Below are 27409 nucleotides of genomic sequence, written 5' to 3' on the forward strand. Positions count from 1 at the left end.
GGAAGAAGGACCAACATATATTGGTGGTCGGTGGAAGAAGGACCAACATATATTGGTGGTCGGTGGAAGAAGGACCAACATATATTGGTGGTCGGTGGAAGAAGGACCAACATATATTGGTGGTTGGTGGAAGAAGGACCAACATATATTGGTGGTCGGTGAAGAAGGACCAACATATATTGGTGGTCGGTGGAAGAAGGACCAACATATATTGGTGGTTGGTGGAAGAAGGACCAACATATATTGGTGGTCGGTGGAAGAAGGACCAACATATATTGGTGGTCGGTGGAAGAAGGACCAACATATATTGGTGGTCGGTGGAAGAAGGACCAACATATATTGGTGGTCGGTGGAAGAAGGACCAACATATATTGGTGATCAGTAGAGAAGAGCCCCCTATATTGGAGGTCATGCGAGAGTGACCTCTTTAAATTGATGGTCAGTGGTAAAGGGCATCTTACATTTGTGGTCAGTGGCGAAGGGCCTTCGTAACTCAAGTTACCCCTAGGAACTTCTGGGGAAAGCCTGGATTCTCACTATGGTCTTTTTTCTTTAGGTTGTCATTTTGGTGGTAAAATATTCTCGCTGGAGGACACTTGGCATCCAGACCTGGGAAAACCCTTTGGGGTCGCTTACTGTGTGTTGTGCCGCTGTGAGGTGGTAAGTTAAGGTCTGCTAGAACTTTGGTGGCCTAGTGGCTCATTGTTATCAGGTGAGGCTAAATACAAGGATTGCCATTGTTAATATCCTGGAAATGCTAGTTGTCTGGCTGTTATATTTATCCTCTGGCTTCAGTATCTCTGGCCGAAGTAATAGAGGGGTGGCCCAAGCTCGGGGGGGCCTTTGTGCTGCACAATTTCTTCGACTTACTTCCTTTATCCTTGTTTTAGCAGCGGAGTCGTTGGGAAAAGGAATCCGGGAAGATCAGCTGTAAGAACATCAGAAGTCATTGCCCTCCGCCAGCCTGTGCCAATCCTGTGGAGGTCCTGGGGCAGTGCTGTCGGGTGTGCCCCAAGAGTAAGGCCAACCTCTGTCTTCTGGGATGTCTCTCCTGAGTCCTGACCCTGATAGACTCCCATCTGACTTTATGGATCTCACATTATATTATATTTTTTTCCAGCACTTTATGGAACTAATTTTTATCTTGTGTCTCTTCCAGCTCCGGCCGTTCCACCTCCTCTGAAGAAGTCAGAGGTTGTAGTCAATGAGTTTGATTATTTCCAGGAAAAGGACGATGACCTGCACAACGATAGTTCCTACCTGAGCTCTGATGATGATGATGGTGTTGAGGACAGCTGGACAGGTAAAGGCGTGGAGATTCCATTTTTTTTCTTTCCACATGCTTCAGTTACAGGAATCAAGTACAGTGAAACCTCGGACTGCGAGTAACGGGGTTAACGAGCGTTTTGCAATACGAGCGCCGTTTAAAAAAAAATCCTGACTTGGTTTGCGAGCTGTCCTTGGGCCTTTTGGAGTGTTTTCGAGGCTCTCCGGCACCCCCCCCACCTCTGGCCACATGCGGTATTGCATGCCATAGAAGTCAATGCAGAATGAATTATTTTCGTTTCCATTGACTTCTATGGGGAAACTCGCTTTGATATGCGAGTGCTTTGGATTACGAGCATTCTCCTGGAACGGGTTATGCTCGTAATCCGAGGTTCCACTGTATATGTCATTTCCTAGCTTGAGGATGTCCAGAATCATCAAGCTCGGGGGTCTCCAAACTTTCCAAACAAGGGGCCACTTTACTGTCCTTCAGACTTTTGGGGGGCCGGACTGTGGCCATTAGTAGAAACTGTTCTGGCATCAGTGGGAGTAAACAATTCTTCCCCCGTAATTCCCGGGACAAGGTCATCTAGAGCCCAGGCCTAACATGCCAAACTGCCCCACCCCCACAAGATGTATGAGCATTATGTGTCAGCCACCTCCCCCCCAAAAAAAAAATTGAGCACTAATCTGCATGCTTATCCCCAAAGATTCATTTCCCCTCCCTGTACAAATACACCCCCAACCCCCACCCCCCAAAATCGCCCCTCCAAGCTCAAATCTTTTCCCCCCGTTCCCCGAATCTCCCAGCACAAATCCCCCCCCCCCCAAAAAAAAAACATCCTAGCACAGATTTAGCAGGTAAAAAATTTGCATTTATTACAGTGGAACTTCAGATTACGAGCATAATCCGTTCCAGGAGAACACTCGTAATCTAAAGTACTCGCATATCAAAGCGAGTTGTCCCATAGAAGTCAATAAAAACGAAGATAATTTGTTCCGCATTGACTTCTATGGCATGCAATACTGCATACGGCCAGAGGTGGGGGCGCCAGAGAGCCTTGGAAATACTTGGAAAGGCTCGGGGACAGCTCGACTGAACACAGAAAACCTCGGAAAGGCTTGAGTTCTTCAGAGTACTTCCGTAATGGCTCCGATCGGCTTTGGCGCCCCCGCACCTCTGGCCAAATACAGTGCCAAAAATCTAAAAAAAAATTCCTCAGTTTAGGCCGATACGTATTCTTCTACATATTTTTGGTAAAAAAAATTACAATAAGCGTTTATTGATTGGTTTGCGCAAAAGTTATAGCGTCTACAAAATAGGGGATAGTTTTATGGCATTTTTTTGTTTTTTTTATTAGTAATGGCGACGATCAGCGATTTTTGTCGTGACTGCGACATTATGGCGGACGCATCGGACACTATTTTGGAACATTGTCATTTATACAGCAATCAGTGCTATAAAAATGCACTGATTACTGTGTGAATGTGACTGGCAGGGAAGGGGTTAACTACTAGGGGGCGGGGAAGGGGTTAAGTGTGTCCTAGGGAGTGATTCTACCTGTGCGGGTGCTGTGCTACCAGCGACATGACATTAATCACTGCTCCCGATCACAGGGAACAGACGATCAGTGTCCTGTCACTAGGCAGAACAGGGAAATGCCTTACAATGGCATCTCCCTGTTCTGCAGCTCTGTGACACGATCGTGGGCACCCGGCAGACATTGAGTCCGCGGGTCCCGCGGTCATACTCACGGAGCTTGCAGCCGGAGCGCGCACCTACAATGCCGTGATTCAACCACTTAAGGGCCGCCTCCTGCACATATACGTCGGCAGAATGGCACGGCTGGGCACATGCACGTACAGGTACGTCCTCTTTAAGTGCCCAGCCGTGGGTCGCGGCGTGACCCGGTCTGAAGCTCTGTGACCGCGGCCGCGTGACCCGCGGACCTGATCGCCGCTGGAGTCCCGCGATCTGTCCCCGGAGCTGAAGAACATGGAGAGCTGTGTGTAAACACGGCTTCCCCGTTCTACACTGTGGCGCTGTCATTGATCGTGTGTTCCCTGATATAGGGAATCACAATCAATGACATCACACCTACAGCCACACCCCCCTACAGTTAGAAACACAGATGAGGTCACACTTAACCCCTTCAGCGCCGCCTTGTGGTTAACTCCCAAACTGCAATTGTCATTTTTACAGTAAACAATGCATTTTTAATGCATTTTTTGCTGTGAAAATGACAATGGTCCCAAAAATGTGTCAAAATTGTCCGAAGAGTCCGCCATAATGTCGCAGACACGAAAAAAAAACGCTGATCGCCGCCATTAGTAGCAAAAAAAAAAAATCATAAAAATGCAATAAAACTATCCCCTATTTTGTAAAACGCTATGGGCCGGATTCAGAAAGGACTTACGACGACGTATCTCCAGATACGCCATCGTAAGTCCAAATGTGCGCCGTCGTATCTATACGCTTATTCAGGAAATCAGATACGCCTGAATTTTGGCAAGATACGACCGACGTAAGTCTCCTACGCCGTCGTATCTTGGGTGCATATTTATGCTGGCCGCTTAGTGGCGCTTCCGTTGATTTACGCGTCGAATATGTAAATGAGCTAGATACGCCGATTCATGAACGTACTTGCGCCCGTCGCAGTAAGCTACGCCGTTTACGTAAGGCGTACGTCCGGCTTAAGTTTACCCCTCATAAAGCAGGCGTAAGTCATGTTAAGGTATGGGTGCGGGAACAGCGTCTTATTTTATGTCGTTTACGTAAGTCATACGTGAATGGGGCTGGGCGTAGGTTACGTTCACGTCGTATGAATGGAGGTGGCGTATCTTAGGGAGTAGATTCGACATGATTCTGAGCATGCCCGTTCGTTCGGCCATGCATTTACATGGGGTCATGCTTCATTATAATACAACACGCCCACTGCTTTGCTACTTTGAATTAGGCAGGCTTACGCCGGCCCATTTACGTTAAGCCGACGTAAATATGGGAGCAAGTGCTTTGTGAATACTCAGCTTGCCTCTCAATGTTACGTCGACGTAGCGCATATGAGATGCGCTACGCCTATCTAAAGATGCGCCGATCTCTCTGAATCTGGCCCTATAAATTTTGCGCAAACCAATCGATAAACGCTTATTGCGATTTTTTCTACCAAAAATATGTAGAAGAATACGTATCGGCCTAAACTGAGGGAAAACATTTTTTTTATATGTTTTTGAGGGATATTTATTATAGCAAAAAGTAAAAAATATTGATTTTTTTCAAAATTGTCGCTCTATTTTTGTTTATAGCGCAAAAAATAAAAACCGCAGAGGTGATCAAATACCACCAAAAGAAAGCTCTATTTGTGGGAAAAAAAGGACGCCAATTTTGTTAGGGAGCCACGTCGCACGACCGCGCGATTGTCAGTTAAACCAACGCAGTGCCGAATCGCAAAAACTGGCCATAGATTTACTGATAGCTGTGGATTCATTGTAAGCTCTGTATCTGAGATGATTCCAGACACAGAAATAAATGTGATTGGGATGTTGGACCTTCAAAGTGTCATCAATAATTGGTGTGTGATGTATTTCCCGTGTGTCTCTGGGGGTCACATACCGGTGATCAATACTCCACCCTACATGGTATTTACCTACATTCTGTTTTCACAGAATTTGTTGCTTTTTTGACCGGATCAGACCATGGCGGACCTCCAGCGATGAGCGGCATCGCCAAAGCTAAGTTTAGCCTGCTGCGTTCCAATATACTGTTCTCCATCGATTATAAAGGGTATGATGGTTCCTGCTGATTTGTGGTTCTCTTCTCACATAACTTATTCCAGTGTATTATTGTTAGTGCCCATTATGAGGGGTTCCCACCATCCCTGTGCTGAGTTCCCAGGTCTGTACCCCTGCTGTGCCCATTATGAGGGGTTCCCACCATCCCTGTGCTGAGTCCCCAAGTCTGCACACCTGCTGTGCCCATTATGAGGGGTTCCCACCATCCCTGTGCTGAGTTCCCAGGTCTGTACCCCTGCTGTGCCCATTATGAGGGGTTCCCACCATCCCTGTGCTGAGTCCCCAAGTCTGCACACCTGCTGTGCCCATTATGAGGGGTTCCCACCATCCCTGTGCTGAGTTCCCGGGTCTGTACACCTGCTGTGCCCATTATGAAGGGTTCCCACCATCCCTGTGCTGAGTTCCCGGGTCTGTACACCTGCTGTGCCCATTATGAGGGGTTCCCACCATCCCTGTGCTGAGTTCCCGGGTCTGTACACCTGCTGTAAGGCGTACGTCCGGCTTACAACTCCGGCTCAGAACAACTCCTGCTGTAAGGCGTACGTCCGGCTCAGAACTCCCTGTGCTGAGTTCCCGGGTCTGTACACCCGCTGTGCCCATTATGAGGGGTTCCCACCATCCCTGTGCTGAGTTCCCGGGTCTGTACACCCGCTGTGCCCATTATGAGGGGTTCCCACCATCCCTGTGCTGAGTTCCCGGGTCTGTACACCTGCTGTGCCCATTATGAGGGGTTCCCACCATCCCTGTGCTGAGTTCCCGGGTCTGTACAGCCGCTGTGCCCATTATGAAGGGTTCCCACCATCCCTGTGCTGAGTTCCCAGGTCTGTACACCTGCTGTGCCCATTATGAGGGGTTCCCACCATCCCTGTGCTGAGTTCCCGGGTCTGTACACCTGCTGTGCCCATTATGAGGAGTTCCCACCATCCCTGTGCTGAGTTCCCGGGTCTGTACACCCGCTGTGCCCATTATGAGGGGTTCCCACCATCCCTGTGCTGAGTTCCCGGGTCTGTACACCTGCTGTGCCCATTATGAGGAGTTCCCACCATCCCTGTGCTGAGTTCCCGGGTCTGTACACCCGCTGTGCCCATTATGAGGGGTTCCCACCATCCCTGTGCTGAGTTCCCGGGTCTGTACACCCGCTGTGCCCATTATGAGGGGTTCCCACCATCCCTGTGCTGAGTTCCCGGGTCTGTACACCCGCTGTGCCCATTATGAGGGGTTCCCGCCATCCCTGTGCTGAGCTCCCAGGTCTGTACATCGCGGCAAAACGCGGCAAAACTTGGCAAACAGCGGTACCGGCGTTTTGCCGCGATTTCGTTTATAGGCGTTTTTAAAGGTGACCTATTTTTTTACATTAGAAATCTCAAAAATTATGGCAAATGATGAAAAAACATAAAAATACATAAAAAAATGTAATTGCTTGCATTGCATTGTGGACAATCCACAACTTGTGGCAGGTGATGTGGCCAGGTGACATGGCCTGGTGACGTGGCAAGTGGACAATCCACAACTTGTGGCAGGTGACGTGGCAAGTGACATGCCAGGTGATGTGGCAAGTGAACAATCCACAACTTGTGGCAGGTGACGTGCCAGGTGATGTGAACAGGTGATGTGGCAGGTGACATGCCAGGTGATGTGAACAGGTGATGTGGCAGGTGACATGGCAAGTGGACAATCCGCAACTTATGGCAGGTGACGTGGCAAGTGGACAATCCACAACTTGTGGCAGGTGACGTGGCCAGGTGATTTGGCAAGTGGATAATCCACAACTTGTGGCAGGTGACGTGGCCAGGTAACGTGGCAAGTGGACAATCCACAACTTGTGGCAGGTGACGTGGCCAGGTAACGTGGTAAGTGGACAATCCACAACTTGTGGCAGGTGTCGTGGCCAGTTGACGTGGCAGGTGATGTGGCCAGTTGACGTGGCAGGTGACGTGGCCAGTGGACAATCCACAACTTGTGGCAGGTGATGTGGCAGGTGACATGGCCAGGTGACGTGGCAAGTGGACAATCCACAACTTGTGGCAGGTGACGTGGCCAGGTGACATGGAAGGTGACGTAGCCAGTGGACAATCCACAACTTGTGGCAGGTGACGTGGCCAGGTGACGTGGCAGGTGATGTGGCCAGGTGACGTGGCAGGTGACGTGGCCAGGTGACATGGCAAGTAGACAATCCACAACTTGTGGCAGGTGACGTGGCAGATGACGTGGCAAGTGGACAATTCACAACTTGTGGCAGATGACGTGGCAAGTGGACAATTCACAACTTGTGGCAGATGGCGTGGCAGATGACGTGGCAAGTGGACAATCCGCAGCTTGTGGCAGGTGATGTGGCAAGTGACACGCTAAATACAAGTACACTGCTGCTCTCTCAGCTACTACTCACTCTGGTCTCACAAAATGGCTGAAATGGTTAAATAATACTGTTTTTTGAGCTTAGGGAGGGTCTTATGATGTTTCTTAACCAAACGCTTATAAACGCAAACGCTGTAAAACGCCACGAAATTTGCGGCAAAGACGGGCGTTTTAAACGCCATTTGTTGCATTTGAAATTGTGTGTTTAGATGAGTTTGCATCTGCGTCTCGTGTGCATGGGGCATTAGTCAGGAGTCTCAAAGTGGAGGTGTTTCGTCACATATGGCTACCCATCTCATTCGGAGTGCGCATGCGCGACGCCGCCATATGCATTCCAACACTTTTACAAACGTGATGGGTAGCTGAATGTGACAAAGAATATAGCTAGAGAATTTAGCTGAAAAGGAATTTGTGAACGTTTGAGTAATTGCTTTTCGATGAGAATTTAGCATTTTTTAAAGTGTTGGAATGCATATGCATGCATATGCATGCGCACTCCAGCGGGTAGCCAAATGTGATGGGTCGCCATATGTGATGAAACAGAGGCCCTCCAGCTGTTGCGAAACTACAAGTCCCATCATGCCTCTGCCTGTGGGAGTCATGCATGTTACCAGGGCCGTCATCAGGAATTATGGGGCCCCTTACACAGCTTCAGGCATGAACGGGGGGGGGGGCCTCAAATTGAGGAGGGGGGGCGGGGTGCCACGAATTAAGAAGCGGGGTTGCTGTCACTGCAAATTGAGGTCGGGGGGGGGGGGGGGCTAGCCATCCGGGGCCCTGGGGCCCTTTGATAAAAAGGTAAAAGAAAAGAAATATATGTAATAAGGCCGAGCAGCGGCCTGTGTTTATGGGAGGAGCCCGGGGAGCCTATATAATCTCCTCGCCTCCCTCCGGGCTCCGTCGGCTTCCTGTCTCAGCACGAGACTTCCGGCGCACTTCGATTGCGTCATCGCGTCACTCGTCGTATCCGCGCTGTCCAGCCGCATCCACGCCTCTCAGCCGACTCAGCTGTCACTGCAGACACCGAGGCATCCGCTCGCTTCACACCCGCCCGACCGGCGTTAAGGTAGGCTCCCCTCCTTCCACACTCAACCCCCACCTACACCGGAGGTCTCATTTCCGCCCCCTCCACACGCATGACTTCCCATACCCAGGCTAATGTCCCCCATTTCATATGTACTCTAGGTGGGCACCCAGGGGACACCTCCATACTAACTGATGGCTGAGCACGGTTCCAAACATTCAACCACAATGGGTGCAGTCGTTTATTTCCATTCTACCATAATAATATTCACCAATGTGTTGTACTACTACATACATAGTGATCCCAGATGCCAGCTTTGGGAAACTTGGCATAGCATCGTATTAAGCAGATACCATTCCAGTAAATTACAGCAATGAGGATGCAGCACTTTAAAGCTTCTCTTCCTTTGCAAATATTGTAAACTATAGATTTTCAAGTTTTGCCCAAAGTTCTTAACATGCGTCAATATTAAAGCCAAACTGCAGGCAAGTATTCATTTATTTGATAAAAGCAGAAAAATAAAAACAGCCCGCACAGAGCATGTAAATAGTCCTGCAGCAGCGCTGCAAACCTCTAGTTTGAAAAAAGATAAAAGCTGTGTAGGATGACCCGATCAGATGTAGCTTAAGTGTGTGCTCCAATCACCAGAAAGGCATTCACCACGTGGGGGGATATAGGGTCCCCTTCGGGGGAAACACTCACCAGATGGTTTCTTTACACTCGCATTTCCATATATATCGCCTCACGTGTCACCTCAGATGCTTGGAAACTGCATACCCCTCTCCTATCTTGATCACCGTTACTGTATTCACTTCCCGGGTGTAGTGTCCGCAGGTGTATGAGGGAATGAAAAAACCATATAGTGCAATATCGTTTTTGAATTTTTAATGTCACCCCAAAAAACAGATATACACTAGTCCCCTCATAAAAACATGCGTACCAGAAAATAGATTAAGTCAGGCACATAAATATATGTGGATGTTTCATTTGCATTTCTCACTGTTTAGTGTAGGACCCCTGAAGACCGCTCTGGAGACCTTCCTGTAGCTGTCACTTCCTAGTTCCTCACTCAGTGGAACGCATACGTCACTTCCGGTCGGATGCTGGATAGCAGCGCTCTATCCAGCATCCGACCGGAAGTGACGTATGCGTTCCACTGAGTGAGGAACTAGGAAGTGACAGCTACAGGAAGGTCTCCAGAGCGGTCTTCAGGGGTCCTACACTAAACAGTGAGAAATGCAAATGAAACATCCACATATATTTATGTGCCTGACTTAATCTATTTTCTGGTACGCATGTTTTTATGAGGGGACTAGTGTATATCTGTTTTTTGGGGTGACATTAAAAATTCAAAAACGATATTGCACTATATGGTTTTTTCATTCCCTCATACACCTGCGGACACTACACCCGGGAAGTGAATACAGTAACGGTGATCAAGATAGGAGAGGGGTATGCAGTTTCCAAGCATCTGAGGTGACACGTGAGGCGATATATATGGAAATGCGAGTGTAAAGAAACCATCTGGTGAGTGTTTCCCCCGAAGGGGACCCTATATCCCCCCACGTGGTGAATGCCTTTCTGGTGATTGGAGCACACACTTAAGCTACATCTGATCGGGTCATCCTACACAGCTTTTATCTTTTTTCAAACTAGAGGTTTGCAGCGCTGCTGCAGGACTATTTACATGCTCTGTGCGGGCTGTTTTTATTTTTCTGCTTTTATCAAGTGACATTTATTTTAAGCAGCTGCTTTTATCATTATTTATTGTGTTTTATCTGGTTAGATTTTTTATTGCTTGGACTTTGTTGTTTACTCCTAAAGCGCAGGGTTGTACTATTATTAGAGGGCCACCAATTAGTACTTTTGTATACTAAGTATTCATTTATACTTTCCTAAAAATAATTGAAATTCAATATGAGCCTTATTTTAAAGTGTCTGACTATGCACGGCACTTCTTTTACATGACACATGTTTGGTTCTCTGTGCTGTCAATCTTGTCAGCTTATCCCTGTCACCATTGCATCTCATGCGTTCAAGCACATGCCACATGTCCGCACATTTGAAGACACAACACTTGTCTAGATTCCCATTTTGCATAGTCATACTGTTTTAACTGCCATTGTTTTTGTGTTGTTTTGTTTATGCACACCTCATCCAGCCTTGCACTGCACACCCCTTTCACTGCACCGCAATGCACGAGGCACACACCTTGTTTGTTAGGCTGTGCATCATCGTGCATTTTAAACGCAGCCCATTAATTTGTTATCCCACTTGCTTTACAGCAATTCCAAACACACCCCACTTGCCTCCAAGGCAGGCCTCCACACAGCCTGCGCTCCTCACCCGTCACGCCCGCACGCATACCAGCGGCGGCACCCCTGGTCAGTAGCGGCCTCACTCCCAGCTCACGCTCCACAGCTCGGCAGTCGCCAACCACATGACAACACGTTGTCACGCCTCCCTCGTGGGACGTTCCCTCACTTGCCCAGCTGCAGTACGTCTTGGGGGTACACAAGCACCTTCTCAGCTGCAGCTTCACCCCATTCCACACATGGCCGAATCCGCCGTGGCCCCCTTTCAGTACATGCTCCAGAGCCCGGTAGTCACTCACAATCACAGTGCACCGGTTCATGCCTCTGTCATGGGTCATTTCAGCTACTCGCCCTACCACAAACACGCCCCAGCAACTCCACACACATCCCCACACACAGTCCTGACCCTAAACATACCCCTCTCTTCTTAGCCCCATTTCAGCACATGCTCCAGAGATTCGTATCTCTGCCATGGGAATTTCTGTCACTCATTTCCTTGACACACGTCTAGCTCCCAACCCTTGCACGTTCCCGCAGGCAGGCTTGCCTCGAACGTTCCCCAACAGTGTCACCCTCATTTCAGCACATGCTCCAGAGCCCCCGCGTTGTCAGCCACACCCGCAACGCACCGCTTCAGGCCTCTGTCATGGGACATTTCGGCCACCAAGCTATCGCCGCCTCACCCCCTTCGTCGGTCGCTTACAACATTCGAGCTTGGCTAGCCCCCGTCCTTATGTATTGTCATTTCTCCACAGGTCAGTCAAACTCGCCAGCTCCCCCTGCACATCAGATTCAGTAATTTCTACAGGTAAAAAAAAAAAAGGGGGATCCCCCATCCCCGGCAGGACACGGAAACAACCCGTTTTATCTCACCCCTGCAGGTTCCCGCTCGTCCCACCCCGACCTCGTAGACAAGACTCCGTACCCAGGGCACGACTTACCCTGAGTCATGTCTCAGGACGGCAGCGAAGACCTTTTTGCCCCTTCCTCACCGCCCCCCGCTTCAGAGAGCGGCAGCGCATGCTCCTTCAGGGGATGGACCATCCCCAAGTTAACAGCGGAGTTGAGGCGCAAGCATGTGCCCTTTCCGTCCACAGCCAGGAAGGCAGAACTCTTCAGGCTCCTGTTCCCACCTCCTGCTTCAAACAACTCCCCACCAGCCTCACCCGGACCGAGCACCCAGCGAACCTCGCTACACTCCATATCCACCACCGTGTCCCAACTCCACAACATGGTCGCAACACTCTCCACCACTATTACAGACGTACAGACGAGAATGATGCTTCTGGAGGCTCGCCCACCTACAGCTACCCCCGATCCATCCACGCTCACCCCGTCGACAGTACAACCGCAAATACCTCTCCCGCTTACACCCGCAGGCAAGTGCTCCGTAGTCCTCCCAGCCCACTTGGTACCTGCCAACATCAGGAAGGACATCCTGGACGGCAAGGACATCAACCTAGCCTCCCTCCTCATTTCAGTACACGACCTAGCCGAGAACAAGGCCTACGCCTGGGGAGACGTCTCAGTGGTCCTCAAGGCCAAAGACCCAAGGCTTAACCGTAAACTATCGTCCCGGAATTCGCCTTGGCCTTTGGCATGCTCAGAGACGTCCTATGCTCCGCCTCCCCCAGTAGGAGGGAAGAGCTGGACCTTTATCTCCACACCATAGTGGATCTGGGCTACAAGTACGGAGGGTTTTCATTCTATGACTACCACCGCTCCTTCTCAGCCAAAGCAGCGGCCAGGCTGCTGCAGTTCCAGACAGCTACAGATTGGAGTCTCATGGACACCGAGCTGTTCTGCCGTCACTTTGCTGGCCTGCGCTCACCATTATGCGCTGTTTGCCAGTCCTCCACTCACACCGCCACCTGGTGCGCCAACACCGCCAGCACCACCTCCAACACTCGCCCGTTCGAACTCCCCTCGACCTCGAGGGCAGCTCCGTGCCTACCGGCCACCCAGCAGACGTCCCAGGCCGACAAGTTCGGACGCCCAGTACAGACGCTAGGCGGCGCGGCCATCTGCAATAATTTTAACCATGGCTCCTGCAACTTCAGCCAATGCCGTCTGCTCCATGTCTGCCTTACGTGCCATAGAGCGCACCCCAGGACCCTATGCCTAGTCAAGCAACAAAAGAAGACCTGACTAGGCCGCATTAACATCCCCTGGCTGGAACTCTACCTCACCTCCCACCCCACCCCCTCCCTCACCACCTTCCTCGTCCAAGGCTTCACAGAAGGGTTCCACACAGGCCTCATTTCACTACCCCACACAACGCACGAATGTAGAAACCTGCGCTCAGCCGCCACAGACGAGCAGGCCATAGACCAGCTCTTACAGACAGAGCTAGAGCGAGGCTTCATCATAGGCCCCTTCACCACACCCCCCTTCAGCACCTGGAGAGTCAGCCCTATTGGGCTTGTCAAGGGCAAGTTTTCAAATAAAACACGTTTAGTTTACGATCTGTCTGCGCCTCATTCTTCCCCCACCCCCAGCCTGAACTCCTTGATCCCCTCGGAGGAGTTCTCACTAAAATACGCGTCTGTAGACATGGCAATCCAAGCCATAATTAAAACCGGCACGGGCACCTGGCTCTCCAAGGCCGACATCTCAGACGCCTTTAAACTCTTGCCTATCCACCCGTCCCTCTGGTGTTGGCATGGCATGAAATGGAGAGAGTCATACTACTTCGCCACCAAGCTGACGTTTGGCTCCAAGTCTAGTCCCTGGCTCTTCGACACCTTCGCACAGACTCTCACCTGGATTCTCGTGCACCAAGCCCATTGTCAACAAGTCATCCACTACTTGGATGACTTTTTGCTAATTGAACGACCCGACACGCCTCCAGGAGACCTCCAAAGTTGAGACTCGTCTTCAAAAATCTCAACGTCCCCCTTGCAGAACACAAAGTAGAAGGCCCAGCACACTCCATTACCTTCCTCGGAGTTAATCTGAATACCACCTCCATGCAAGCCAGCCTCCCCCCCGACAAACTGACCCGCATCAGGGCAGTCCTCCATAGTTTCACCCAAACGCAGGGCTGCACCAGGAAGCAGCTGCAGTCCCTCCTGGGAATGCTAAACTTTGCAGTAAGATCATCCCTCAGGGCCGATCCTTCGTGTCACGCCTTCTGGTCTTCCTTTCCCATGCACAGGACCCTGATCAGATTCTCAGGTTGGATACCGCAGCCTTAGCGGACCTCTCGATGTGGGAAGAATTTCTCACCAACTGGAACGGTATATCAATGTTTATACCGCCAGTGTCACCCCTTTCCCCACAAGTAGTGACCGACGCCGCAGCCTCCACAGGTTTTGCAGCTATTTTTGGCCACCACTGGTTCGCAGGACCGTGGCCGCCAGAAATACTAGCGATCCCGGGCTTCACCCAGACGTCCTCCTTGTTCGAGTTGTACCCAATCGTAGCAGCCGCCCAACTCTGGGGCCACAGCTGGGCTGGACAAACTGTTACCTTCACCACCGACAACCAGGCCACAGCCGACATTATTAACAAGGGCAGGTCCAGGTCTCTTGTGATAATGTCCTTCCTACGTCGGCTAGTGCAACTGTCCTTGCTACACCAATTCAATGTGCATTGTACCTTCCTCCCCGGCAAGTGTAATCTCGCCGCAGACGCCTTGTCCCGCTTTAATTATGCCTCTTTTTTTCAGCAGAAACCCGCAGCCGATCCATCTTCAGCCCCTATCCCTCCTTGGTCTCAACTGACCCTGGACTGACACAGCACCTACAGCAAGCTACCCAGCTGATCAACCAGTCTCTCTCCCGCAATACCCTCAAAGCCTATCACACGGCTTGGGACACCTTTACCAACTTCTTGACGCGCCACTCCGCTAACACCACCCCGAGTGTCAAGCACGTATTGGCCTTCATCTCCTACTGTCACACTTGCCAGTCCCTTTCATACAACACTATCCGTCTCTACCTGGCTGGCGTCCAGCACTTTCTGGCCTTACACGATCCGGCGAAGCCTTCGCTGTTTACGTCCCACGCAGTCAAAGCTGCCCTACGCGCAGTCCGGAAGCAACAACCAGTTGTCAACGCCAAACGCCTGCCCACTTACCAGCACCATATTTAGAGACCTGTCCGCCATCCTCGCCACATCCCCGTTTGGCCTCCTGCCTAGCTTGGTCATACAAGCGGCCATCTACCTAGCGTATTATGGTTTCCTCCGACCCAGCGAGTTTGCCTTCAACAGCCCTGCCGGCCAAGTCCTGCGCAGACGACACTTGGTCCGCCATCAAGACCGCTTCACGCTTCACCTCACTACCACCAAAACACAGCAATCAGGCCCGGCTTAGACATCGCCATTTACAAGACAGGTAACGCCTGGTGCCCAGTATCCGTGTTGGACCGTCTACTCTTACTTTTGCCAGCCCAATCAGACTCCGCTCCTCTACTCCCTTTTCCGGACAAACCTCTGAACACCAGCCAGTTCATTAAACACGTGAGGATCCTCCTTCGGACTCTGCACCTCAATCCTACCCAGTATTCGGGCCACTCCTTTCGTATCGGAGCAGCCTCAACCGCCCTCGCGACACGGGGTCCCCGGACCATATCATTAAGAAGCTAGGCAGGTGGAAGTCTGCCTGCTTCGCTAGGTACATTCCTGACCCTCAGGCGGAGATGGCACAAGCCTTCGCCATACTTGCTCACTAATGTTCTGACTCAATAAAACTATAACCCTACCTGAATGTTTTGCCCCCTTATTCTGGCGTACCGTCCATTAGGGCTAGCGCACACTTCAGGTCCCATTGTATGTTGTGAGTCCTAGCCAGTCTGTGTCCATGTCCGTGTCGGCCGTAGGGCTCCAACCATAAGTAATAAGGCGAGCAGCGGCCTGTGTTTATGGGAGGAGCCCGGGGAGCCTATATAATCTCCTCGCCTCCCTCCGGGCTCCGTCGGCTTCCTGTCTCAGCACGAGACTTCCGGCGCACTTCGCCCACCCCCCCCCATCCCATTTCACAGGAATTCCCAGGTTCATTCCTCTCCACAACATTTATCATTTAACAGGGTATGCCCCCTTATTCTGGCGTACCGTCCATTAGGGCTAGCGCACACTTCAGGTCCATTGTATGTTGTGAGTCCTAGCCAGTCTGTGTCCATGTCCGTGTCGGCCGTAGGGCTCCAACCATAAATGAAAAAAAAAATTGAAAAAAAAGGGGGGTTGCCATCCGGGGGCCCTGGGGACCTCTGGGCCCTTTAATAAAAACAATTTTTTATTTTTTTTTTATAAAAAAATAAATTAAAAAAGGGGGGGTTACCAACTGGGGCCCTGGGACCTCCGGGCCCTTTAATAAAAACAAAAAATCTGTATATAAAAAAAAATCTATTTTGTTTGATAAAAAATATATAAAAAAAGGGGGTTTGCCATCCGGGGCCCTGGGGACCTCTGGGCCCTTTAATAAAAACAAAACAAAAAAAAAAAAAAAAAATATATATATATATATATAAAAATAAATATTTTTTTTAATAAAAAATAAAATAAAAAAAGGGGGGGGGGGGGGTTGCCATCAGGGGCCCTGGGGACCTCTGGGCCCTTTAATAAAAACAAAAAAATTACATTTTTTTAATAAAAAAAATAAATAAAAAAAGGGGGTTGCCACTGGGGCCCTGCGGACCTCAGGGCCCTTTAATTAAAAGATAAAAGAAAAAAAATATATGAAAAAATATTTTTTTGGAAAAAAAATGGGGGTTGCCACCCGGGGACCTAGGGACCTCTGGGCCCTTTAATAAAACAAAAAAAATTAAAATTAAAACATTTTTTTTTATAAAAAAATAAATAAAACAAGGGGGGTTGCCAACTGGGGCTCTCGGGCCCTTTAATAAAAACCAAAAATCTATATATATAAAAAAAAAATCTATTTTTTTTGATAAAAAAATATATATAAAAAAAGGGGTTTGCCATCCGGGGCCCTGGGGACCTCTGGGCCCTTTAATAAAAACATATATATATATATATATATATATATATATATATATATATATATATATATATATAAAATATATTTTTTTTTATAAAAAATTAAATAAAAAAGGAAGGGGGGTTGCCATCAGGGGCCCTGGAGACCTTTGGGCCCCTTTAATAAAAAGAAAAAATAATGTAAAATTAAAAAAAAAAAAACTTTTTTTTTTTTTATAAAAAAAAATAAATAAATAAAGAGGGGTTCCCAACTGGGGCCCTCTGGGCCCTTTAATAAAAACAAAAAAAATTAAAATTAAAAAAATATAAATATAAATAACAAAATTATAAAAAAAATAATAAAGAAAATAAAAAGGGGGTTGCCGTCCGGGCCCCTTACAGGTGTACTGCCTGTACCCCCCTGATGGCGGCCCTTGTTTGTTACTATCAGCCTTGGAATGCCTCATGGGACTTGTAGTTTTGCAACAGCTAGAGGGCCACGAGTTTGAGACCTTTATGTGGTGACCACTTCCTTCTCTTCTTGGTAAGGTGGGTTCATATTATTCATTCTTGACCCTTCATTGTGTTTAGGAGACATGAACATTCCCGGGTTCGTTTCTCGGACGTTGGGGGGTCTGTGCTGTTTGAGCTCCCGGTACACAGAGTGGGGCACAGCGACACGGTAAGTCATGCGGTATGAAGACTTCCTCGTCTCGTGTTTTTTCTCCTCCCACGCCGATCTAATATTTTCTTACGCAGATCTGCGGGATTTGGCGCTCGTTCCTCGCTCCTCCCTCATCTTCTACGTCTGGGACACGTTCGGGTTTCCCTGGTGACAGAGACGCTTCCCGAACCTGAACTATCCGGCAAGATTGTCCATCACAAAGCTTTATTCTCAGGTGAGCGTTTCTGGGAGGGCCAACGGAAATTAGACGGAGTAAAAAAATCGATCGGCTACAGGATATCTGAGGGGATCGTCGTCCAGCAAACACTGCCGCCGCGCTAAATTCAAAATATTTCACCTAAAGTGACCCGTGTGTAAGTTCACATCAGCAAGATTCCAGAGGGCTCCTCACATGGGCGGGTCTGCTTCCTGTATCTGGGCTGTGGAACTTTTCTGTTCCCCTTATCACCCTCTATCCCAACACATGTACCCTCTAAATCAGAGGTCTCCAAACATTGGCTCCCGGGGGCCAGATACAGTCCTTTGCTTGCCTTTATCCGGCCCTTGAGGCATCATTCCTCCCACTGATACCAATGATGAGGCATCATTCCTCCCACTGATACCAATGATGAGGCATCATTCCTCCCACTGATACCAATGATGGGACACTATTCCTCCCACTGATACCAGTGATGGGACACTATTCCTCCCACTGATACCAGTGATGGGACACTATTCCTTCAACTGACACCAATAATAGGGCATCATTCCTCCCACTGATACTATTGATGGGACACTATTCCTCCCACTGACACCAATGATGGGGCACTATTCCTCCCACTGACACCAATGATGGGACACTATTCTCCCACTGGCACCAATGAAGGGGCACTATTCCTCTCTCTGATACCAATAATGAGACACTATTCCCCCCACTGATACTAATGATGGGACTCTATTCCTCCCACTGATACCAATGATGGGACACTATTCCTCCCACTGATACTAATGATGGGACACTATTCCTCCCACTAATACCAATGATGGGACACTATTCCTCCCACTGATACTAATGATGGGACTCTATTCCTCCTACTGATACCAATGATGAGGCACTATTCTTCCCACTAATACCAATGATGGGGCACTATTCCTCCCATTGATACCAATAATGAGACACTATTCCTCCCACTGATACCAATGAAGGGGCACTATTTCTCTTATCACTACCAATAATGTGACACTATTCCTCCCACTGATACTAATGATGGGACTCTATTCCTCCCACTGATACCAATGATGAGGCACTATTCATCCCACTAATACCAATGATGGGGCACTATTCCTCCCACTGATACCAATGATGGGGTATCATTCCTCCCACTGATACCATTGATGGGGCACGATTACTCCCACTGACACCAATGACCTATTCCCCCCATTGACACGAACAGTGGAGCACTATTCCTCCCATTAATACCAATTATGGGACACTATTCTTCCTACTGATACCAATAATAGGGCACTATTTCCCCCCACTGGTACCAAAGATGGGTCACTATTCCTCCCACTGGCACCAAAGATGGGGCACTATTTCCCCCCACTTACACCAATGATGGGGCACTATTTCCCCCCACTTACACCAATGATGGGGCACTATTCCTCCCACTGACACCAATGATGGGGCATGAAGGGCAGTAAATTGACCCTTTGTTCGGAAAGTTTGAAGACCCCCGCTCTAAATAATTCCTATTGTTAGAGGGAAAAAAATGCCCTTTGAGCTGCTGTCCAGTCTTGAGTCTCCACTCCTATTGTGGAAAAAATGGTGGGGCCTTTCTTTGGTGTCCAGATTACTGCCTGACATGGACATTTCCTATTGGATGCCCCTCTCAGGATCCAGAAGGGGCATGAGGAGACTGGCTGGCACGGGAACATCTGCAGTGCCGCATTAGGTGGGACCCCACTTCCCGAAACAGTGCCTTGTACTGGAAGAGTTTTTATGTGAGAGAGCAGTAGGTGTGTCTGAGAATCTTCCTTCTGCAAGACGGGCGGGTGTTCCCAGATCACCAGAGAAGAATCGGGGAGGATGGTGGACTACAGTGTGCCAATGTGGGTAGATTGTGCATGCATTATTTGGCGGATATAAAGACCGATGGAGAGACTGGGAGCCAAGCCATGGAAAACCTCACAGAGATCTTTATTATTTGTTTTATCTCCAATAGAATCTTTCAGCGCTCTTCTAACGCCGGACGGCACGGCAGGGGGTGGGGAACGCGGTCTGGCCATGCTGACACTCGGTCCATGGGGATGACAACCTTCATTTTATCCTCATGCTCAGAGGGATACAAGGGGAGGAGTCAGGTAAGACTCCCGGGATCATTGGACCTACAGGAGAAGCTTGCAGACTATCTACCACACTATTGGAGAAATGCTCTGCAGGTGCAGGAAGGACCACTGTACCACCTCTGACTATAGAATACAACACTTGCCGACCGGGCTTTTTCTGGCACTTTTTGTTTACAAGTTTAAATCAGTATTTTTTGCTATAAAATTCTTATAACCCCCAAACATTATGGGCTAGATTCAGGTACAGCAGCGTAACTTAGAGCGGGCATAGCGCATCTCATATGCGCTACGCCAACGTAACATAGAGAGGCAAGAGCAGTGGGCTAGATTCAGGTACCTTTTGCACATTTTTTACGGAGGCGCAGGGCAACGTTTTTGCCCTGCGCTCCCGCAAATTTTCTGCGCTACCCGCGATTCACGGAGCAGTAGCTCCGTAAATTGCGTGGGCGCTACGGCAAAATGCCCGGCGTAAGCGCGCATATTAAATGATCCCGTAGGGGGCGGGAATCATTTAAATTATGCGCGTTCCCGCGCCGATCGTAGAGCGCATGCTCCATCGGGAAACTTTCCCGACGTGCATTGCGGCAAATGACGTCGCAAGGACGTCATTTGCTTCAAAGTGAATGTGAATGGCGTCCAGCGCGATTCACTTACGCAAACTACGTAAAGTTCAAATTTCGCGACGCCGGGGAACGACGGGTATACGTAACATTGGCTGCCCCTGCTAATAGCAGGGGCAGCCTTACGCGAAAACCGCCGTACGCAAACAACGTAAACTGCGTACGCAGGGCTCGCGTAACGTTGTGAATCGGCGTTAGTATGCAATTTGCATACTATACGCTGAGCACAACGGAACGCCACCTAGCGGCCATCGCAAGAATGCAGCCTAAGATAATGCGTGCATAAGAGCCTTATGCCACGCATATCTTAGGCTGCAGTCGGCGTAACGAGGTTCCTGAATCAGGAGCATTCGTTACGCCGGCGCAAGTAAGCAATTGCGCTGCGTAAACTACTGGTTACGCAGGCGCAATTGCTCTCTGATCCGGGCCAGTATTCACAAAGCACTTGCTCCCTAAGTTACGGCGGCGTAGCGTAAATGGGCCGGCGTAAGCCCACCTAATTCAAATTTGGAAGGTAGTGGGCGTGTTGTATTAAAATTAACCGTGACCCCATGTAAATGAATGGCCGAACGAACAGCGCATGCTCAGAATATATGCTCCCTAGAAAAGACGGGCTCAATGCGTACGATGTGAACGTTACCTACGCCCAGCCCCATTCACGTACGACTTACGGTAAACAACGTAAAATCCGACGGCTGTCCCGACGTCCATACCCTAACGATGACTTACCCCTGCTTTATGAGGGATAACTTTACACCGGACGTACGCCTTACGTAAACAGCGTAGCTTACTGCGACGGGCGCAAGTACGTTCGTGAATCGGCGTATCTAGGTCATTTACATATTCGACGTGTAAATCAATGGATGCGCCCCTTGCGGCCAGCGTAAATATGCACCCAAGATACGACGCCGTAGGAGACTTACGTCGGGCGGATGGAGCCAGAATTCAGGCGTATTTGGTTTCAAGAATGCGGCGCATAGATACGACGGCGCATCCGTGGACTTACGCAGCGTATCAGAAGATACGTCGGCGTAAGTCGTACGTGAATCTGTCCCCAAATATACATATATATATATATATATATATATATATATATTCTTTTTACAGAGACCCTAGACCAGGGGTGGGCAATTATTTTTTCGATGGGGCCACATGAGAAACTAAAAATATTTTGGAGGGCCGGGCCAAAAGGCTAAACTCAATACTGCATAAAATCAATTGTATTTCTTTATAAAAAGCAGTAAATATCATTGTTGGACAACTAGTACGAGTACTTGTTATAGACATGGCACAGGAGGGGGACAGAGGCTGGGGACATGACACAGGAGGGGGACAGAGGCTGGGGACATGACACAGGAGGGGGACAGAGGCTGGGGACATGACACAGGAGGGGGACAGACGCTGGGGACATGACACAGGAGGGGGACAGAGGCTGGGGACATGACACAGGAGGGGGACAGAGGCTGGGGACATGACACAGGAGGGGGACAGACGCTGGGGACATGGCACAGGAGGGGGACAGACGCTGGGGACATAGGCTGGGGACATGATACAGGAGGGGAACAGACGCGGGGGACATGACACAGGAGGGGGTCAGACGCTGGGGACATGGCACAGGAGGGGGACAGACGCTGGGGACATGACACAGGAGGGGGACAGACGCTGGGGACATGACACAGGAGGGGGACAGACGCTGGGGACATGACACAGGAGGGGGGACAGACGCTGGGGACATGACACAGGAGGGGGACAGACGCTGGGGACATGACACAGGAGGGGGACAGACGCTGGGGACATGACACAGGAGGGGGACAGACGCTGGGGACATGACACAGGAGGGGGACACAGGCTGGGGACATGGCACAGAGGCTGCAAATAAATTATCATATCACTTCTTCACATCATCAGTATGCTGTGTCTTCCTCCTGTGCCCCTTTCACCTCTCCACAGATCTGACCTGTGGAGAGGTGAAAGGGGCACAGGAGGAGGACACAGCATACTGATGATGTCTAGGTAGGATAGCACTTCACACTCTGCTGCTGGACTGAGGAGGACTCACCAGACAAGGCCAGGGCAGTGGCACTGAGGGCAGGCAGCAGGCGTGGCGAGGAGTCCTACTCCAACGAAGAGAGTGGAGACCAGGGTCCACTCCAGGTCCGGGCACCAGCATGGCGGCTGGCCCACTGCTACAGTCAGTCGGGCGGGCAGAGCAGGCAGGCAGGCGCACTGGTCGGTCTCCGTCTGCCTTCACTCAGTCCACTCCGTCACAGTGGGGGTGCGTCTGCAGTGTGTCCACTACATCTGCTGCTGTGTGCTATCCCGCCGGTGCCGCTCTCCACAGAGTCCACACATTCTACGATGTTCCTCAGTTTCCCCGCGCTGCTCTTTTGAATAGGCTGGCAGCAGTGTTGTTAGCGCGAAAATGCGCTTTGATAATTGGCTGCGCGGCGGGTGGTGGTGGGGCTGGGCGGTCAGAGAGGGCGAGGCTATGCATAATGTAGGAGGACTAGACGCTGCCTGCGCTGCGGCTCACATTCGGATCTTTTTACGGGCACATTTCCCTTATTACGGACTTTTACGAACAGGGAAAAAGTGCCTTTTATTTACGTACTGTCCGTAATTCTACGGACGGTTGGCAATGGCAACACCTGCCCGGGGGCCGGATATAAAAGGTCCGCGGGCCGTATACGGCCCGCGGGCCGTAGTTTGCCCAGTCTGCCTAGAGTATAAAATAGTGATTGTTGCAATTTTAATGTCACACGGTAATTGCACAGTGGTTTTCAAAATGTTATTGAATTAAAAATAAAAGAGAGAAAAAACACAATATATACCCTAATTATTTTGTTAAATGTGAAAGATGATGTTACGCCGAGTAAATAGATACCCAACATGTCACGCTTTTAACCACTTGCCGACCAGCGCACGACGATATACGTTGGCACAGCTGCGCAATTAGGCGTACAGGTACGTCCCCTTTAAATCTCGGCATTGTGGGCGCGCACGTGCGCCGCGTACTCCGTGACAGTACCCGAGGGACCCGCGGAATCAATGTCCACCGGTGTCCCGCGATCGTGTCACGGAGAGGCAGAACGGGGAGATGCCTATGTAAACAAGGCATTTCCCTGTTCTGCCTAGTGACGCGACAGTGATCTACTGCTCCCTGTCATCAGGAGCGGTGATCGCCGTTGCGTCACTTGTAGCCCAATCCCCAAACAGTTTGGCCCAGATTCTCATAACATTCGCGTTGCTCCTGGGCAGCGTAATGTATGAGCTCTACGTTACACCGCCGCAGGTCTACAGGTTTAAATCCTGATTCTCAGAACACTTACCTGTAAACTTGCGGCGGTGTATCGTTAGATTGATCGGCGCAAGCCCGCCCAATTCAAATGGGGCGGGCACCATTTAAATTAGGCGCGCTCCCGCGCCGAGCGTACTGCGCATGCTCCGTCGGGTAAATTACCCGACATGCATTGCGCTAAATGACGTCGCCCCGACGTCATTTGCCTAGATGTATACGTAAATGGCATCCAGCGCCATTCACGGACGTCTTACGCAAACGACGTAATTTTGATTCAATTCGACGCGGGAACGGACGGGCCATAGTTAACATTGGTTGCCGATAGCAGGGGCAACCTTACGCGACGGGTACGCTACGCAAACGACGTTAATTCGCTGCGTCGCCCTCGCGTATGTTCGGGAATCGCCGTACTTACCTCATTTGCATAGACGACGGGGAAAAGTGACGATGCCACACCTAGCGGCGGGAAAAAAAATTACTTTTAAGATCTGACAGCGTAACAGCCTTACGCTTGTCAGATCTAATGGGTACCTATGCGCAACTGATTCTAAGAATCAGTCGCATAGATACGCCGGGCCAGATGAGGAGTTACGACGGCGCTAATGGTGTTGCGCCGTCGTAACGCCTTCGAGAATGTGGGCCTTAGTGTAATCGCAGCGGAAGCGAGCCGCCAGCAGCGTGCATGCATGTCCCCTACCCAGAAAAATCGGATCATGTATATATACGTGATGCGGCACAGAGGTCTCGCCCTGCAGCAGTAAAACTGCTATAGGGCGGAACCTCAAAGAGGAACTGCAGTCTGCTCACATAATTTGTAATAAAAACATCTTTGCCATTCTGCAGCTTCCCTCCAACCACTTTGCATACTATTTTATATATAAACGTGATTCTGTAATTGCCAAATATGCTGCAGAAAATCTCCCTCCACTCAGTCTGGCTGCAGCCATTTTAACTGCTGGCAGCTGAAGCTGCTGCCTGTTCACTTCCTGGATTTACACACAGGCATACTCCAGCTCTACAGCTTTCATTGGCCCTCTTATGACTCACCCCCCCCCTTCCTTCCTGGCAAACTCTCAGGCCCCATACACACGATAGAATTTATCCGCGATACGGTCCAGCGGACCGTTTCCGCAGATAAATCCTCTCGAGGATTTCGGCGGATTTTCATGCGATGGAGTGTACACACCATCGCATTGAAATCCGCGCCGAAATCCTCTGGCGATGACGTTTCGCGCCGTCGCCGCGATTATGACGCGGCGACGTGCGCGACGCTGTCATATAAGGAATTCCACGCATGCGTCTAATCATTACGACGCATGCGGGGGATCCCTTCGGACGGATGGATCCGGTGAGTCTGTACAGACCAGCGGATCCATCCGTTGGAATGGACTCCAGCAGATGGATATGTTCTGCATGTCAGCAAATATTCGATCTGCTGGAATCCATCCCCAGGGGAGAAATATCCGCGGAAACAGATCCGCTGGCTTGTACACACCATAGGATCTATCCGCTGAAACCCATTCGCTGGGATTTATCTGCGGATGGATTCTATGGTGTGTACGGGGCTCAGGAGAGTGAGAGAGAGAGAGAAAGATTATGTCATAAGCCTAGGCTGCAGCCATTTTAACAGCTCTCATTGGCCCCTTTTATGGCTTCCCCCTCCTTCCTGGCAAACTCTCACAAGACTGAGAGAGAGAGCTGTGTATGAATGTCATAAGCCTAGGCTAATGACCAGACAAGAAACAGGAAGTGGGCTGTATAAGGGATTTACTGGCAGGAAAGTTAAAACAACAACAAGAGCAGAAGATTTAATGGATGGAAAGTTGGAAAAATGACTGAAGTCTACTAGTGGAACTTCCGCTTAATCCACTCCTCGCCCCCTTACATGCCACATTTGGCATGTAACCACTTTTTGTAGCTGCTGACTTTTAATAAACATAAAAAATGACTGGAACACCCCTTTAAATAAAAAAATAAATAAAACACTTTGAGGGTTTACAATGCCTTTCAGCTTTAACAGAGCTTTGGCCTAGTGAAGTAAAACAGCCAGAAAACAATAAAAGGAATGTTTTGTTTATGGAACCAGATAATGATGAAAAATAAGGCAGGAAAAAGGGAAAAGGGAATTTTGTAACGTGATGTTTGTACGTTTTACTTTTATTAGTTTTCTTAGCTTTTTTCGGAAATTCAGAATTCTGAAATGTTCGAATTTTCAAATTCTGAATTTACGATTTTCGAATTTACAATTTTCAAATTTACAATTTTTGAAATTTTTGAATTTGCGAAATTAGAATTTTTGAATTTCCGAACTGTGGGCCAGATCCACAAAGAACTTACGGCAGCGTAAGTTCTACGATTGCCCCGTTGTATCTTTGTTTTGTATCCACAAAACAAGATACGCCTGAATGTGGGCTAGATCCGACTGACGTATGTGTTAGTACGCCGTTGAATCTTAGGTGCATATTTACGCTGGCCGCTAGGTGGCGCTTCCGTTGATTTCCGCGTAGAGTATGCAAATTAGCTAGATACGCCATTTCTCAAACGTACGTCCGCCCCGGCGCATTTTTTTACGTCGTTTGCGTAAGGCTTTTTTCGACGTAAAGTTACCCCTGCCTCTATGAGGCGTACGCAATGTTAAGTATGGATGTCGGGACAGCGTCGAATTTCCCGTCGTTTGCGTAAAACATTCGCGAATAGGGCTTTGCGTAAATTACGTTCACGTCGAAAGCATTGACTATTTGCAACGCGATTTCGAGCATGCGCACTGGGATACCCCCACGGACGGCGCATGCGCCGTTTAAAAAAACGTCATTTGCGTGGGGTCAAGATGAATTAACATAAACACGCCCACATCTTAGTCATTAAAATTTCGCGCCCTTACGGCGACACATTTACACTACGCCGCCGTAACTTACGGCGCAAATTCTTTCTGGATAGGGAACCCTCCGCTCTAAGTTACGGCGGCGTAGTGTATCTGAGATACGCTACGCCTGCCTAAAGATAGGCGGTTCTTTGTGGATCTGGCCCTTAGAATTTTTTAATTTCCGAAGTTTTGAATTTCCGGAAATTCAAAACTTCGGAAATTTCGGAAAGAACGAATTTGTCAAAATGTTATAAAAAACGAATTCGGAACTAAAACGAATTGCACATGTCTAATGTTTGTTTCCCTTTACAGAACAAATTCTGATCACCGTACAGATCTTACATCACCGCCATGTCATCAGAGCGCTCTGCGCCAATGTCACTGTCCAGGTATAAGACGACAGATTGTAAGCTACCATGACAAGAAGCAAATCACCTTTCTGCATTCTCTGCTCTAATCTTGGCCTTGCCCTCCATCTCATCCCTCTCTCTATTGCCCCTTTCCTCCCAGGAGACAGACTTTGCCGAAGTTTTTCCCAACCTCTCCAGCCAGGAGATGCTCTGGCTTGCCCAGGGGCATCTGGAGATCGCCGTGCAAACGGAGGGCGTCCGTACACAGCGCATATCTGGCTTTATCACAGTCAGGAAGTCATGTGACAGTAAGTAAAAGACAAAAGCACTTTGCTGTACCAAATGGTGACCGCATGTAGGATAGGTGGGTAATACTTCCTCCATGTTCCCCTCTTCGTTGGGCACCAAGTGTGGGTCACATAGGAGGCCTACCCCAGGGGTTTTCTGGGCTATACTAGGCACCTTGGTAAGGGTCACTGCTATACACAGTTACCTTGTTTTGTGCCGTGTTCACCAATGCCCTGAAGGTCATATTCAGGGTTGACTCAACCTTAAGGCAGGCCTCCGTTTTAAAGATGGCCGTACACCGTGTACACTTGA

At 49.4% G+C, this 27409-nt stretch overlaps 1 pseudogene; it reads left to right on the forward strand.

Moving 5' to 3' along the window:
• Nucleotides 1-508: 508 nt before the first annotated feature.
• Nucleotides 509-27409, forward strand: part of LOC120923201 — a 35904-nt pseudogene continuing 9003 nt past the window's right edge.

Source organism: Rana temporaria, unplaced genomic scaffold, assembly GCF_905171775.1.
Source record: "Rana temporaria unplaced genomic scaffold, aRanTem1.1, whole genome shotgun sequence".
NCBI classification, from domain to species: Eukaryota; Metazoa; Chordata; class Amphibia; order Anura; family Ranidae; genus Rana; species Rana temporaria.